Here is a 10,195-nt window from a genome sequence, read left to right as displayed (position 1 = left end):
GCATGCATGGTAAAAACTTATGTATTTTCTACGTGCAATGCAAGTGTAACTGGGTATCTATTATTTTGCTCGGGCTGCGTAATAAAGTACCACAGCCCGGGTCACTTACATAACAGAAATTTATTGTCCTGTGCTGTTGGAGGCCGAAAGTCCAAGATCAAGGTGATGGCAGGGCTGGTTTCCCCTGGGGCCTCTCTCCTTGGCTTGTAACTCACATCCCTGGTGTCTCTTCCTGCTCCTGGATGGACACCAGTCCTTTTGATCAGGACCCCACCCTTATGATTTCATTTCATCTTGATCACCTCTTTCAAGGCCTGACCCCACCGATAGTCACAGTGGAGGTTACGGCATCAGCACATGACTGTGGGGGACACGATTTGGTGCATGACAGCGTTCTTATTTTATCTGACAGTCCCACACATGGTTGTGTCTTCTTTATCAGAAGTTATCTTCTCAAGGATGCCTTTCTGGGGCCGCTATTTAAAATTGTACCCCCCATCCTCACTCCACTCCAGCTCTCCCACTCCCCCATGCTTCATTTTCTCCACATAGCTTCCTCTTTCTATTATCCATTACTGGTTTCTTATTTGTCTCCTCCCACTTGAATGTTAGCTCTGTGAGAGCACGGATTTTTATTTGAATTGTGTCTCTACGGTGTCTGTGGACCTGGAGAGTACCTGTCACATGGTAGTCTCTCAATAAATATTTGTTTAATGTGAATGGTTGACCAGTGGGAAGGAGGAGGAGGACCCCATTCTCTGTAGGCTGGTGCAGCTAACGGTTGAAGAAGAGGAGTAAAATTTTGATAACTGTAGAAGATTCTGGAACTGCCTCCAACTTCCGATCACCAAATTCCAAAATACTCGAGCAATTCTCAAACATCCATGTGTCTGGATGATGGGCTAATAAGCAGGTTCCTGGGCCCCGCCCTCAGCTATCTGATTCCATTAGGTTAGATAAGGACTGACCATGGAAATCTGCACATTAAAAAAAAAAAAAAAAAAAAAAAACACCTTAGCCAATCCTGATACAAAGTTGACACGTTGAGAGACATAATGCCAGGGTGAGCTCCAGAACCAGTTCCTGCCAGGACAAGAGGACTATGGAACCAGGGAGGGGGAGAGTGGGTCAGGGAGTTCCCCTAATTACAAAACTTTTGGCTCACACAAGCTTTTTTTATTGTTGCCTTTCCCCAGAGCTTGTCACTCATTTATTCCTCAAAATCATTTGCCTGGATTCTGCTGGATTCCTGCCCTCCCTTCCCTAGGGTTTCCTTCCAGAGCTCCAGCTGGCGTCTTGCATCGAAGAGCCACGGCTGTGTCCAGAAATGGGCAGGACTGGCCTTCACCTGTGGGATGAGCTCCCACGTGGATAGTGCCTGTTTTAGGGGCCACAGGAGCTCATCCAGTGAGGGAAGGCCCCGAGGGCAGGCTGAGCTCACCAAGATCCAAATGGACTTGGGATCCTGAAGGCAAAGCCAGGGGAGCCACTAAGGCAGGAACTGTGCATGGAACAACGGATACAGTTAGGAACACAGGACTGGCTGACATTACACAGACTCTGGAGCTCTGGTCGACCTCACTCCACACCAGGAGGTCCATACTAGCATCGGTTTATTCTCTAGAAACCCCTCGTTTGCCTGCAGAGTTGCAGGATTCCACCTTATCTCCTCTCCCCAGGAACAAACCTGAAGCCGTCTCTCCTCAGGTACGCTGACCTGGCTTTGCTAATTTCTTTGGATTTCATGTACATTTCTGCACCAGCCCGGCAGTTAGCTCCACTTTCTCTCTCCCCTCTGCTCTGCTCTGCCACATCTGGCATCTTGGGGGACTATTCTCTGTAAGGATGTTTTGTTTCCAATCAGATGCCTGAGTTGAAGAGAGAAAGAGTGTTCTGATTTAGTCTGACCTGCTGGTAACAGACCTTATAAAACTGTAGGCAAGCATTTGAACCCTACCTTTTAAGGTCTTCTTTGCCAAGCAAATGCAAATGCTTTCTGTTGCCTCCTGTCCACAGGCGACCCAGGACCATTTGCTTTTTTCTTTGAAAGTTTCCAGTCATGCTTTTGTTTTAATAAACGCCTTGCCGCCTATCCAAAATGATTTATACGAGCTCCCTAATCATTTTTGTGGTCCCTGTCATTTTATGTACATGTCGAATGTGGGCTGCCCGTGGAAATACTGTATTTTCCTCTTGATGTAGTCTACTTAGCTGAAGTCAACATTAATTTTTTTAATGTAATTTTTTTTAAAGATTTTATTTATTTATTTGACAGAGATAGAGACAGCCAGCGAGAGAGGGAACACAAGCAGGGGGAGTGGGAGAGGAAGAAGCAGGCCTCCAGCAGAGGAGCCTGACGTGGGGCTTGATCCCATAATGCCGGGATCACGCCCTGAGCTGAAGGCAGACGCTTAACGACTGAGCCACCCAGGCGCCCCAACATTAATATTTTTAATGTAATGTTTTAAATGGTTTCTTGGGCTGTGTATTGTCACTTTGTAAGGCTGGCTACTAGATTAAATGTAGAACTTCCCAAAACATGGGTTTCTTTTAAATTAGCAATTCAGATTTCACATATATATTATAAAATGAACAAGTAAAGAAAATGCCAGGAAAAAAAATTTCCAAAGGATGTGAAGGGGGAGTCCTGCTTTATAAATGCCACATGATCAAGAAATATTTGTTAAATTAATAAAATGAAGGAAATGAAAGCTTCGGGTGGTTAGCCACTCAGCCACTAAAATGCTTTATGACTTGGAGTTAGTCACTTAAGTTCTGTGAACATCATTTCTTTCTCTCATATTATAAGGATTCTGTGTCATAAATAATCAGAAAATGCTTTGAAAACATGCAAATATAATTACTGGTGCCTTTTTTTCCCCCTCTTTCAGAAACAGTGAGATTAATTCTTTTACTTCGGCTAATGGCTGGCCCCAACAGTTGTGTTATCTCTTCTCCTCACTGCAGATGACTCACCTTTGAATCTATTACTGACCCCAGGGATAATGCTGGGGGAAGGCCTTGTGGGAATGCCAAGGAACGGGTCCCAGGGCTCAAGGAGCTTGTTTAGGACCCAGAGATGCAATGCTGTTGGCCTGAGCCTCCGTCCCTCTGATGTCACAATTCCCATCTCCACGTCCTCCCCAAGAGCTTACCCATGCAGATCAAGGCAGGAAGCACGCACTGCTTGCGATCTGTGTCCACTTGCAAAGATGGGAGCTGTCCACATCTTTTCTGCCTGTGAACAGCAAACTGCAAACCCACTGACCTAGGGTCTCTTTCACATCAGGCTTCACACACCGTTGGTGTGTTTCCTGTTATGAGCAAGCCATGATGGAATGCTACAGAACCTCTCCAGGGCACGTAGAGTCATTCCACCATGCACACACAATTAGCTTCTGCACGGTAGGCTTCTCACTTAAAAAAAAAAAAGGCCTTTTCATATGAATTCAGATTCCCTTTTCAGTTCTCAGTGGTGGCGTAGAAATCTGCATGTAATGACCACGGTCTTCAAAAGACGGATCATAGAGGGAAGGCTATTGAAAGAGAGGCTGCCAAGGAGAAAAATGGGAGAGATGCTTCAGAGAAGAAGAAGTTCTAGATTACGAGGAAAAGCAGAAAAGAGGAATCACTTGTCCTTCCTGTATCAGTTAGTTTTTGCCACACAACAAACCACCGTCCAGTGACTTTGAACAGGAAACATTTATTATTGTTTATCGCCCAGCCAGTCATTTGGGGAGATCAGCTGACCGGTGCTTTGGGCCAGGCTGACTCATGCAGGCCATCAAGGTGCAGGTGTATGTCACCTAGGGGCAGGTTGAGGATGGCCTCACTCGCGCGTCTACGGTGGGTTGGCTGTTCCTGGGCAGTGGATTGACTGGACCATGTATCTCCCATTGCCCTGCAGGCTAGCCTGAGCTTCTATGCGTGTTGCTGCAGATTTCCAAGTGAGCGGAAGTGCAGAAAACCTTTGGAGGCTTGGGATGGGCCCACCATCACTTCTACTGCATGCATATTGGCCAAAGTAAGTCACCAGGTCAGGCCAAGTTCAAGGAGTGGGGATTAGCCTTTCCACCTGTTTACAGGAGGAGCTGTGGCACCGTGTTGCACAGAACGTAGCTTCAGGGAGGGGTGAAAGGTTGTTTCCATGTCTGCAGTCAATGCACTGTGCTTGCTTTTCAGAGGACTTGCAAAGGTTGTGGGCACGCTCCGTGGAACTCCTTTCTCTCTGCTATAGATGGGATGCTGCCCGATTCGTGAATCACTGAGCAAAGCCAGTAAGATCTTTACAGTCTACTTTAAAATATAAGATTTGTTTTTCAACAGAGAAAACAACAGGAATGGGAAGGTCACTCTGACCCACCTTCTTCCCCAAAACAGGTCATAAAACCATCACGGGGAGAGGAGCCCTCCTTATGCCTGGAGGAAAGGAGCGCCTTTAACTCCGAAGACAAAGGGGCTCTGAGAAGAGCTGCTACAAACAGGCCATTTCTATACAACTGCCCACTATTCTTCAAACTTAGCCCCAAAATACCCAGGTGTAACTGCTTAACTGTTTCTTCAAGTCTTCATGTCTTTACGAAGGCTCTCGTGTCACGTAAAAATAAATTTGTGTGCTTTTCTCCCGTTAATCTGTCTTTGTTGGTTTTAATTTCGAGACCTGGCCAGGGACCCTAAGTGGGTCAAGGAAAATTTTTACCTCCCCTACAAGGTCTCGGGCAGAGTTAGAAACTCAAATGCCCATGGAGACCAGGCAAGAAGCCTAAATGAGCAAGACAGGTAGGATATAGGAAAAGTCAGCTTAGCTGTCTTCAAGCGTCCCACTTCTTAGGGAGGTATCCATATTGGAAAATCTTTCTCCAGAAAAGGGGAAACATCTGTTTAAGGGCAGTGATAAGTGCTAATGACACAGCCTCAGGGGTGGGGGGGCATTGGGGTGGGGGGACAGGAAAACGCACCTTCCAAAGAGAACAGCTGCTTTTAGGAGCTGGAAATGTTTATCTTCCTGCGAAATCTCTTCTTTTTAAATGTTGATTAGAGCTTTTCAAGGATCAGACTGTAGGGCAAAGAGGTCACAACTAAGGCCAAGAGGGCGGGTTTGCAACCTTAGCTATCAAGGCTCGGGCACAAAGGATACGTTAAGCAGTGTATTTAGAATATCATTTACAATCATTCCAACCATACGAAATGTTCCAACAGATACGTTAGCCACTTGGATTTGGCCATCTCTGGCATTTATGCCAGCGGGAGGAAGTGGTTTGCTTGGAATTAACTAGACCGTGGCTCTCCGTAAGACTGTAGAGACTGACGAAGTTGCCCTTAGTGTCTTTACCTCTGCACATTGTCCTGGCTGGGCCTCCATTCCAACAGGAGCCTGGGCTGGGTCTTCCTTTTGGTCCCAGCTGGATGTCAGCTAATTGTGCCCAAAGACATTAGCTGATAATGGCTTAAAGCCTTCCATTTCCACGAGATATTTAAATTTTAAATGAGGAGCCAAAGACGGAGATTCCATCTTTTTTCTTCACCATCCTACTCCCAAGAACCAGAGCATTATTAAGTGAATAATATAAGAAGCGTGGAAGGGACAGAAGACCCTAATAGATCACAGGGACACCACACATTCTAGGATTCTGAGGTATCAGTAACTTAATTTCACGATGACATAGCTTTGTTCGTATTCTGAGGGTTATTAGGAATCCCTACTAGTACCCTTTACGAAGGAAGGAAATGAAGCTAATTAACAGGGGTAAGTGTGAAATTTCAAAGAAAGAGAAAGCTTATTTTTTCCTTATTAGGAGCCCTGACTCCGTTTACTGGAAAGATTGTGTTTTAATGTTGGCCGCGCGCACAGATGAAGTTGATTATGAAAAGAGAAATTGTTTGGTTCATTAGGCTTTAATTATAGAGATGAATTATTATGGATGAAAAGAGGGAGCCACAAAATTATGGAGATTGAATTCCAGTTCAATAAACAACTTCAGATGTCTTTACTGGAGACATAAGCTCGTCATGTTCTTTTTTTGCCAATTTAATTTGATGTCTGCTGACAAATAATGTTAGAACGTCCCTGGAAAAATCTTAATATCTACAGAGTGTTGGTGGCTATCATTTAAATTATACTTTTCTCCCTAATTATATTTTCTGATGGTAGTATGGAGATAGATAGGTCTTACTTCTGCTTCGATTTATTTTGCGTAATAATGAGAAAATGTTATATCCCTGTTTTGCCACTACCCATGAAGCCAAATTGCTTTTATAATAGCTCAGTGGCCTTCAGTGTCTCCCCAATGTTATGCAAAGATAAGCTGAAAAACCCTGAGCTTGATATTTCACGACTGTCCGGATCTGATCCAACTGAAATATCCAGAATTATCGTTCAGTAATAATATGTTGGGTTACAGAACTTGTGCTGTACTTAAATGTTCTCGTCCCCATCCCCCACTGACCTCGTATGTTTTGCTTCTGAGATTTTAGGCCCAGCACTCCCTACTCTGTGTTTTCCCTTTGAACTTCTACTGCCCGAGTCCTCATTTTTCAAGGCCCTGTTTCAATTTGGCATCCTTAATCTTCTTTCCTGAGCATGGTATGGTGGGGTGATCCTGCTGTCCGATTTTGTAAAACACATACGACCTACAACATTCTTCTTTAAACCTTTTACATTATTGGCAGTGTGTACTCTGAACTCTTTCAAGCAGGTTTTAAAACCCCAGTCACAGTATATCTTACATTTCTTAATATTTTAAAACGATGGTTTTAGACAATATAGTGACCACATGACATCTAAAAATTGCCTATTTGAGAGTATCAGAGACAGTGAATTTTTTAGGTATGATAATACTCAATTGGTTATGTGGTTATCTATTTTTAAAGAGCATTTCATTTTTTATAGGACATAATAAATACTTATGAACGAAGTAGGGTTTGTTTCACATTAATATGGGAAGGTGGTCGGGTATAGATGAAACAAGATTGACTGTAACATCAAGACTGACCATGATGAGTAAACGAGATTGACCAAGATTGACCTAGCGTCATTGATAGTTGTTGAATTTGGGTATTAAGGACTCATATACTATTTTATCTACTTTAATATATGTTTAAGATTCTCTACTATGAAAAAGTTAAAACAATTAATACAATAAGATAATAAAATTAAAAATCTTCACAGCAGCATGAGAAGACTGGAAGGAGTTAGTGGGTGGTCTCAGCCTGGAATGACCTCTTGGTCTTCGATAAGTCACTTAGCTTTGCTGAAACTATTTCCCTGTCCCAAGACATTCCAGTGAATGTCTCAGCCGCTTCCAACTCTAAAGCTGGGTAAATGTAGGTGTTTAGAAATCAAAGACTGATTTTTGGAAAGTAGAAGAATATATGAACTAAATTCTCTGGAGTAATCACTTTACTACCAATGGAGTATAATCCCTCTTGGGGGATTGTGAAGTAAGCACACATAACCTCAACGGGATGGAAGCAGGAGATGGCCCAGCAGCCAGGGACAGCGTCACAGCGGGCGCTGGACAGGTAGTCACAAGGTAAAGCGTCTCTAGTCTAGAGTTTGAGAGCAGTGATTTGGCAAGAAATCGTCCTCTCATGTGGAGAAAGGGGATCCCTCCTACATTGTTGGTGGGAATGCAAGTTGGTACAGCCACTCTGGAAAACAGTGTGGAGGTCCCTTAAAAAGTTAAAAATTGAGCTACCCTATGACCCAGCCATTGGACTACTGGGTGTTTACCCCAAAGATACAGACGTAGCGAAGAGAAGGGCCATATGCACCCCAATGTTCATAGCAGCAATGTCCACAATAGCTAAATCGTGGAAGGAACCGAGATGCCCTTCAACAGATGACTGGATTAAGAAGTTGTGGTCCATATATACAATGGAATATTACTCAGCTATCAGAAAGAACGAGTTCTCAACATTTGCTGCAACATGGACAGCACTGGAGGAGATAATGCTAAGTGAAATAAGTCAAGCAGAGAAAGACAATTATCATATGATTTCTCTCATCTATGGAACATAAGAGCTAGGATGATCGGTAGGGGAAGAAAGGGATAAAGAAAGAGGGGGGTAACCAGAGAGGGGAATGAAGCATGAGAGACTATGGACTATGAGAAACAAACTGAGGGCCTCAGAGGGGAGGGGGGGTGGGGAATGGGATAGACCGGTGATGGGTAGTAAGGAGGGCACATATTGCATGGTGCACTGGGTGTTATACGCAAAATCATCGAACTTTACATCAGAAACCGGGGGTGTACTGTATGGTGACTAACATAATATAATAAAAAAACATTTAAAAAAAAAAAGAAATTGTCCTCTCTCCCATGACCAGTAAGCTTTCAAGGCCTACAGGGACTTGGAGTTCCAGCTCGAGTTCAGCCCTGAATGGGATTACAAAGTCACTGCGGACGCATGGCCACGTTGAATCTGGCAATCAAAAGCAATATTGAATTGCACTGTGGGAGGAGATCACACAGACTAAGCCAGGCAGGTGAAGGCCAATCCAACCAGAACAGGGCTGCATTTGATTGCTGGAGAGCCCCCAGCATATTTTCACTCAGAGACCAAGATGTCCATCTGAAAACTTTCCTTTCCATTTCGAGCCGTGTCTTTGCACCGAGCCCACTGCAAACCCAAGGAATAAACAATATGTCAGCTTCGCGATCATCAAAGGCCCTTCAAATCATTGAAGGCAGAGAGCAAGTTATCTTGGGACTTGCCATGGTTAACCAGCCTCTTCAAGGAAGGCAAGTTCACAAAGATAAAATGCAGAAGACGAAAAACAATACTTGAACTTCTCCGCGTGGTCAGAATGGAGGTATTTGAGTTTTACCGAGCACAAATGTAAGACATCTGGAGGGCAATGGCGTTCGCTATACTTGTCAACATGGTTGACGTTTATGGATCACAAGCCTTGATTACTCTAGTCTGTGCCTTTAATATGTTAGCTATTACTCCAAAGTGCTGCTGAAGCCCCCAATGCTGGATACCATTTACTGTGCTTATTGGAAAACAAAGTAAAATAAAATCCATTATTCTAACTTTGGATATGTCAGCAGCTAATCGTAGGACAAATAACTACAATTTGTTGAGCACCTGCAATGTGCCAGAGCCTTCAAAAGATTATCCGTACTGTAATCATCTAAATAAAAAGATACTTCCCCAGAAAACAGGTGAGGAGCTGGCCAAGGGACAGAGTTGGGATTTCAAAGCTGATGCAGATGACACCTAAGGCCCCTTCCACTATCAATGTTTTCTCAATCTTGTCTGCACTTTAGAATCACCTGGAGAGCTTCAAAGGATGCCTCGAAGATCTGAATTTAATTTGTCTTGGGTGGGGTATCAGAATTTCTATTTTATTTTGGGGTTGCCCAGTACAAGTCAACAGAATCATCGGCCAGCAAGAAGGCACTCCCTCTCCCCTGGTCTGTAAAATTAGGAGAATCTCTCTAAGGTACAGAGGCATTTCAGCAGATAAGCACGCAGGCTCTGGAAGCTACCTGCCAGGGTTCAAAATCCTCACCCTACCATGAACTAGCCCCAGGACTCTGTTGTCCATGTACACAGTAGGAACACAATCAATGCCTCACGTACAGCTGTGTTGGGAGTGTGAGTAAAGCGTTTAGAAGAATGGGCAGTGCTCACTAATGCCAATGCTATTATCAGGGCTTGCCTCCCATCCCCAGCATGAGTCATGCAGAGGTCAAGGGCAGAGCCCAGACTCACAGGGTTTCTTCGTGTACCCTGCAAGGAGAGCATTTAGCTCCTGACCTTGTTTTCGTTCCTTGCTAGGTCTCCTCTCTTATTTCCTGATTCTCCAACCCTCCCTGTTTGCACATTTCCTAACTACAGTCTTTGCCCTAAACTTGGGCTCCTGCAAGTGTGCGTGTGTGGCGGGGGTTGTTATTATTTTGTGACTACTTTTCGTCTTTGTAAACTTTCCATAAAAAAAGACCGTAAGATAATTTTTTTAAATAAAATAAAATAATAAAATGAGCCTGAAGCTGTCTCTCCCATCGAAGGCATGCACGGTCTAATTCCCAAAATCTTTTCCAGCGCTTTGGGTCTTACATTTATTATGATAATGTTATTACTGAATAAATCTATTATAAAACCTCACTATCATACCTAGTCACCGGATATACCATTTAATTATTCAATATTTACTTGAGAATAACCCAAGCGAGAACCCGTTGTC

At 43.8% G+C, this 10,195-nt stretch overlaps 1 long non-coding RNA gene across 1 annotated transcript; it reads left to right on the top strand.

The window, feature by feature from the left end:
* Positions 1 to 1,192: 1,192 nt before the first annotated feature.
* Positions 1,193 to 4,737, top strand: LOC123002205 (uncharacterized). Its single transcript, XR_006411880.3, has 4 exons — positions 1,193 to 1,707; positions 3,908 to 4,024; positions 4,183 to 4,277; positions 4,381 to 4,737. It is a non-coding gene; the product is annotated as an uncharacterized LOC123002205 (long non-coding RNA).
* The last annotated feature ends 5,458 nt before the right edge of the window (positions 4,738 to 10,195 follow it).

This window comes from Ursus arctos, unplaced genomic scaffold (assembly GCF_023065955.2).
Source record: "Ursus arctos isolate Adak ecotype North America unplaced genomic scaffold, UrsArc2.0 scaffold_14, whole genome shotgun sequence".
In the NCBI taxonomy this organism is placed as follows: domain Eukaryota; kingdom Metazoa; phylum Chordata; class Mammalia; order Carnivora; family Ursidae; genus Ursus; species Ursus arctos.
The sequence above is the reverse complement of the archived record's forward strand: the minus strand, read 5'-3'. Positions and strand labels throughout refer to the sequence as shown.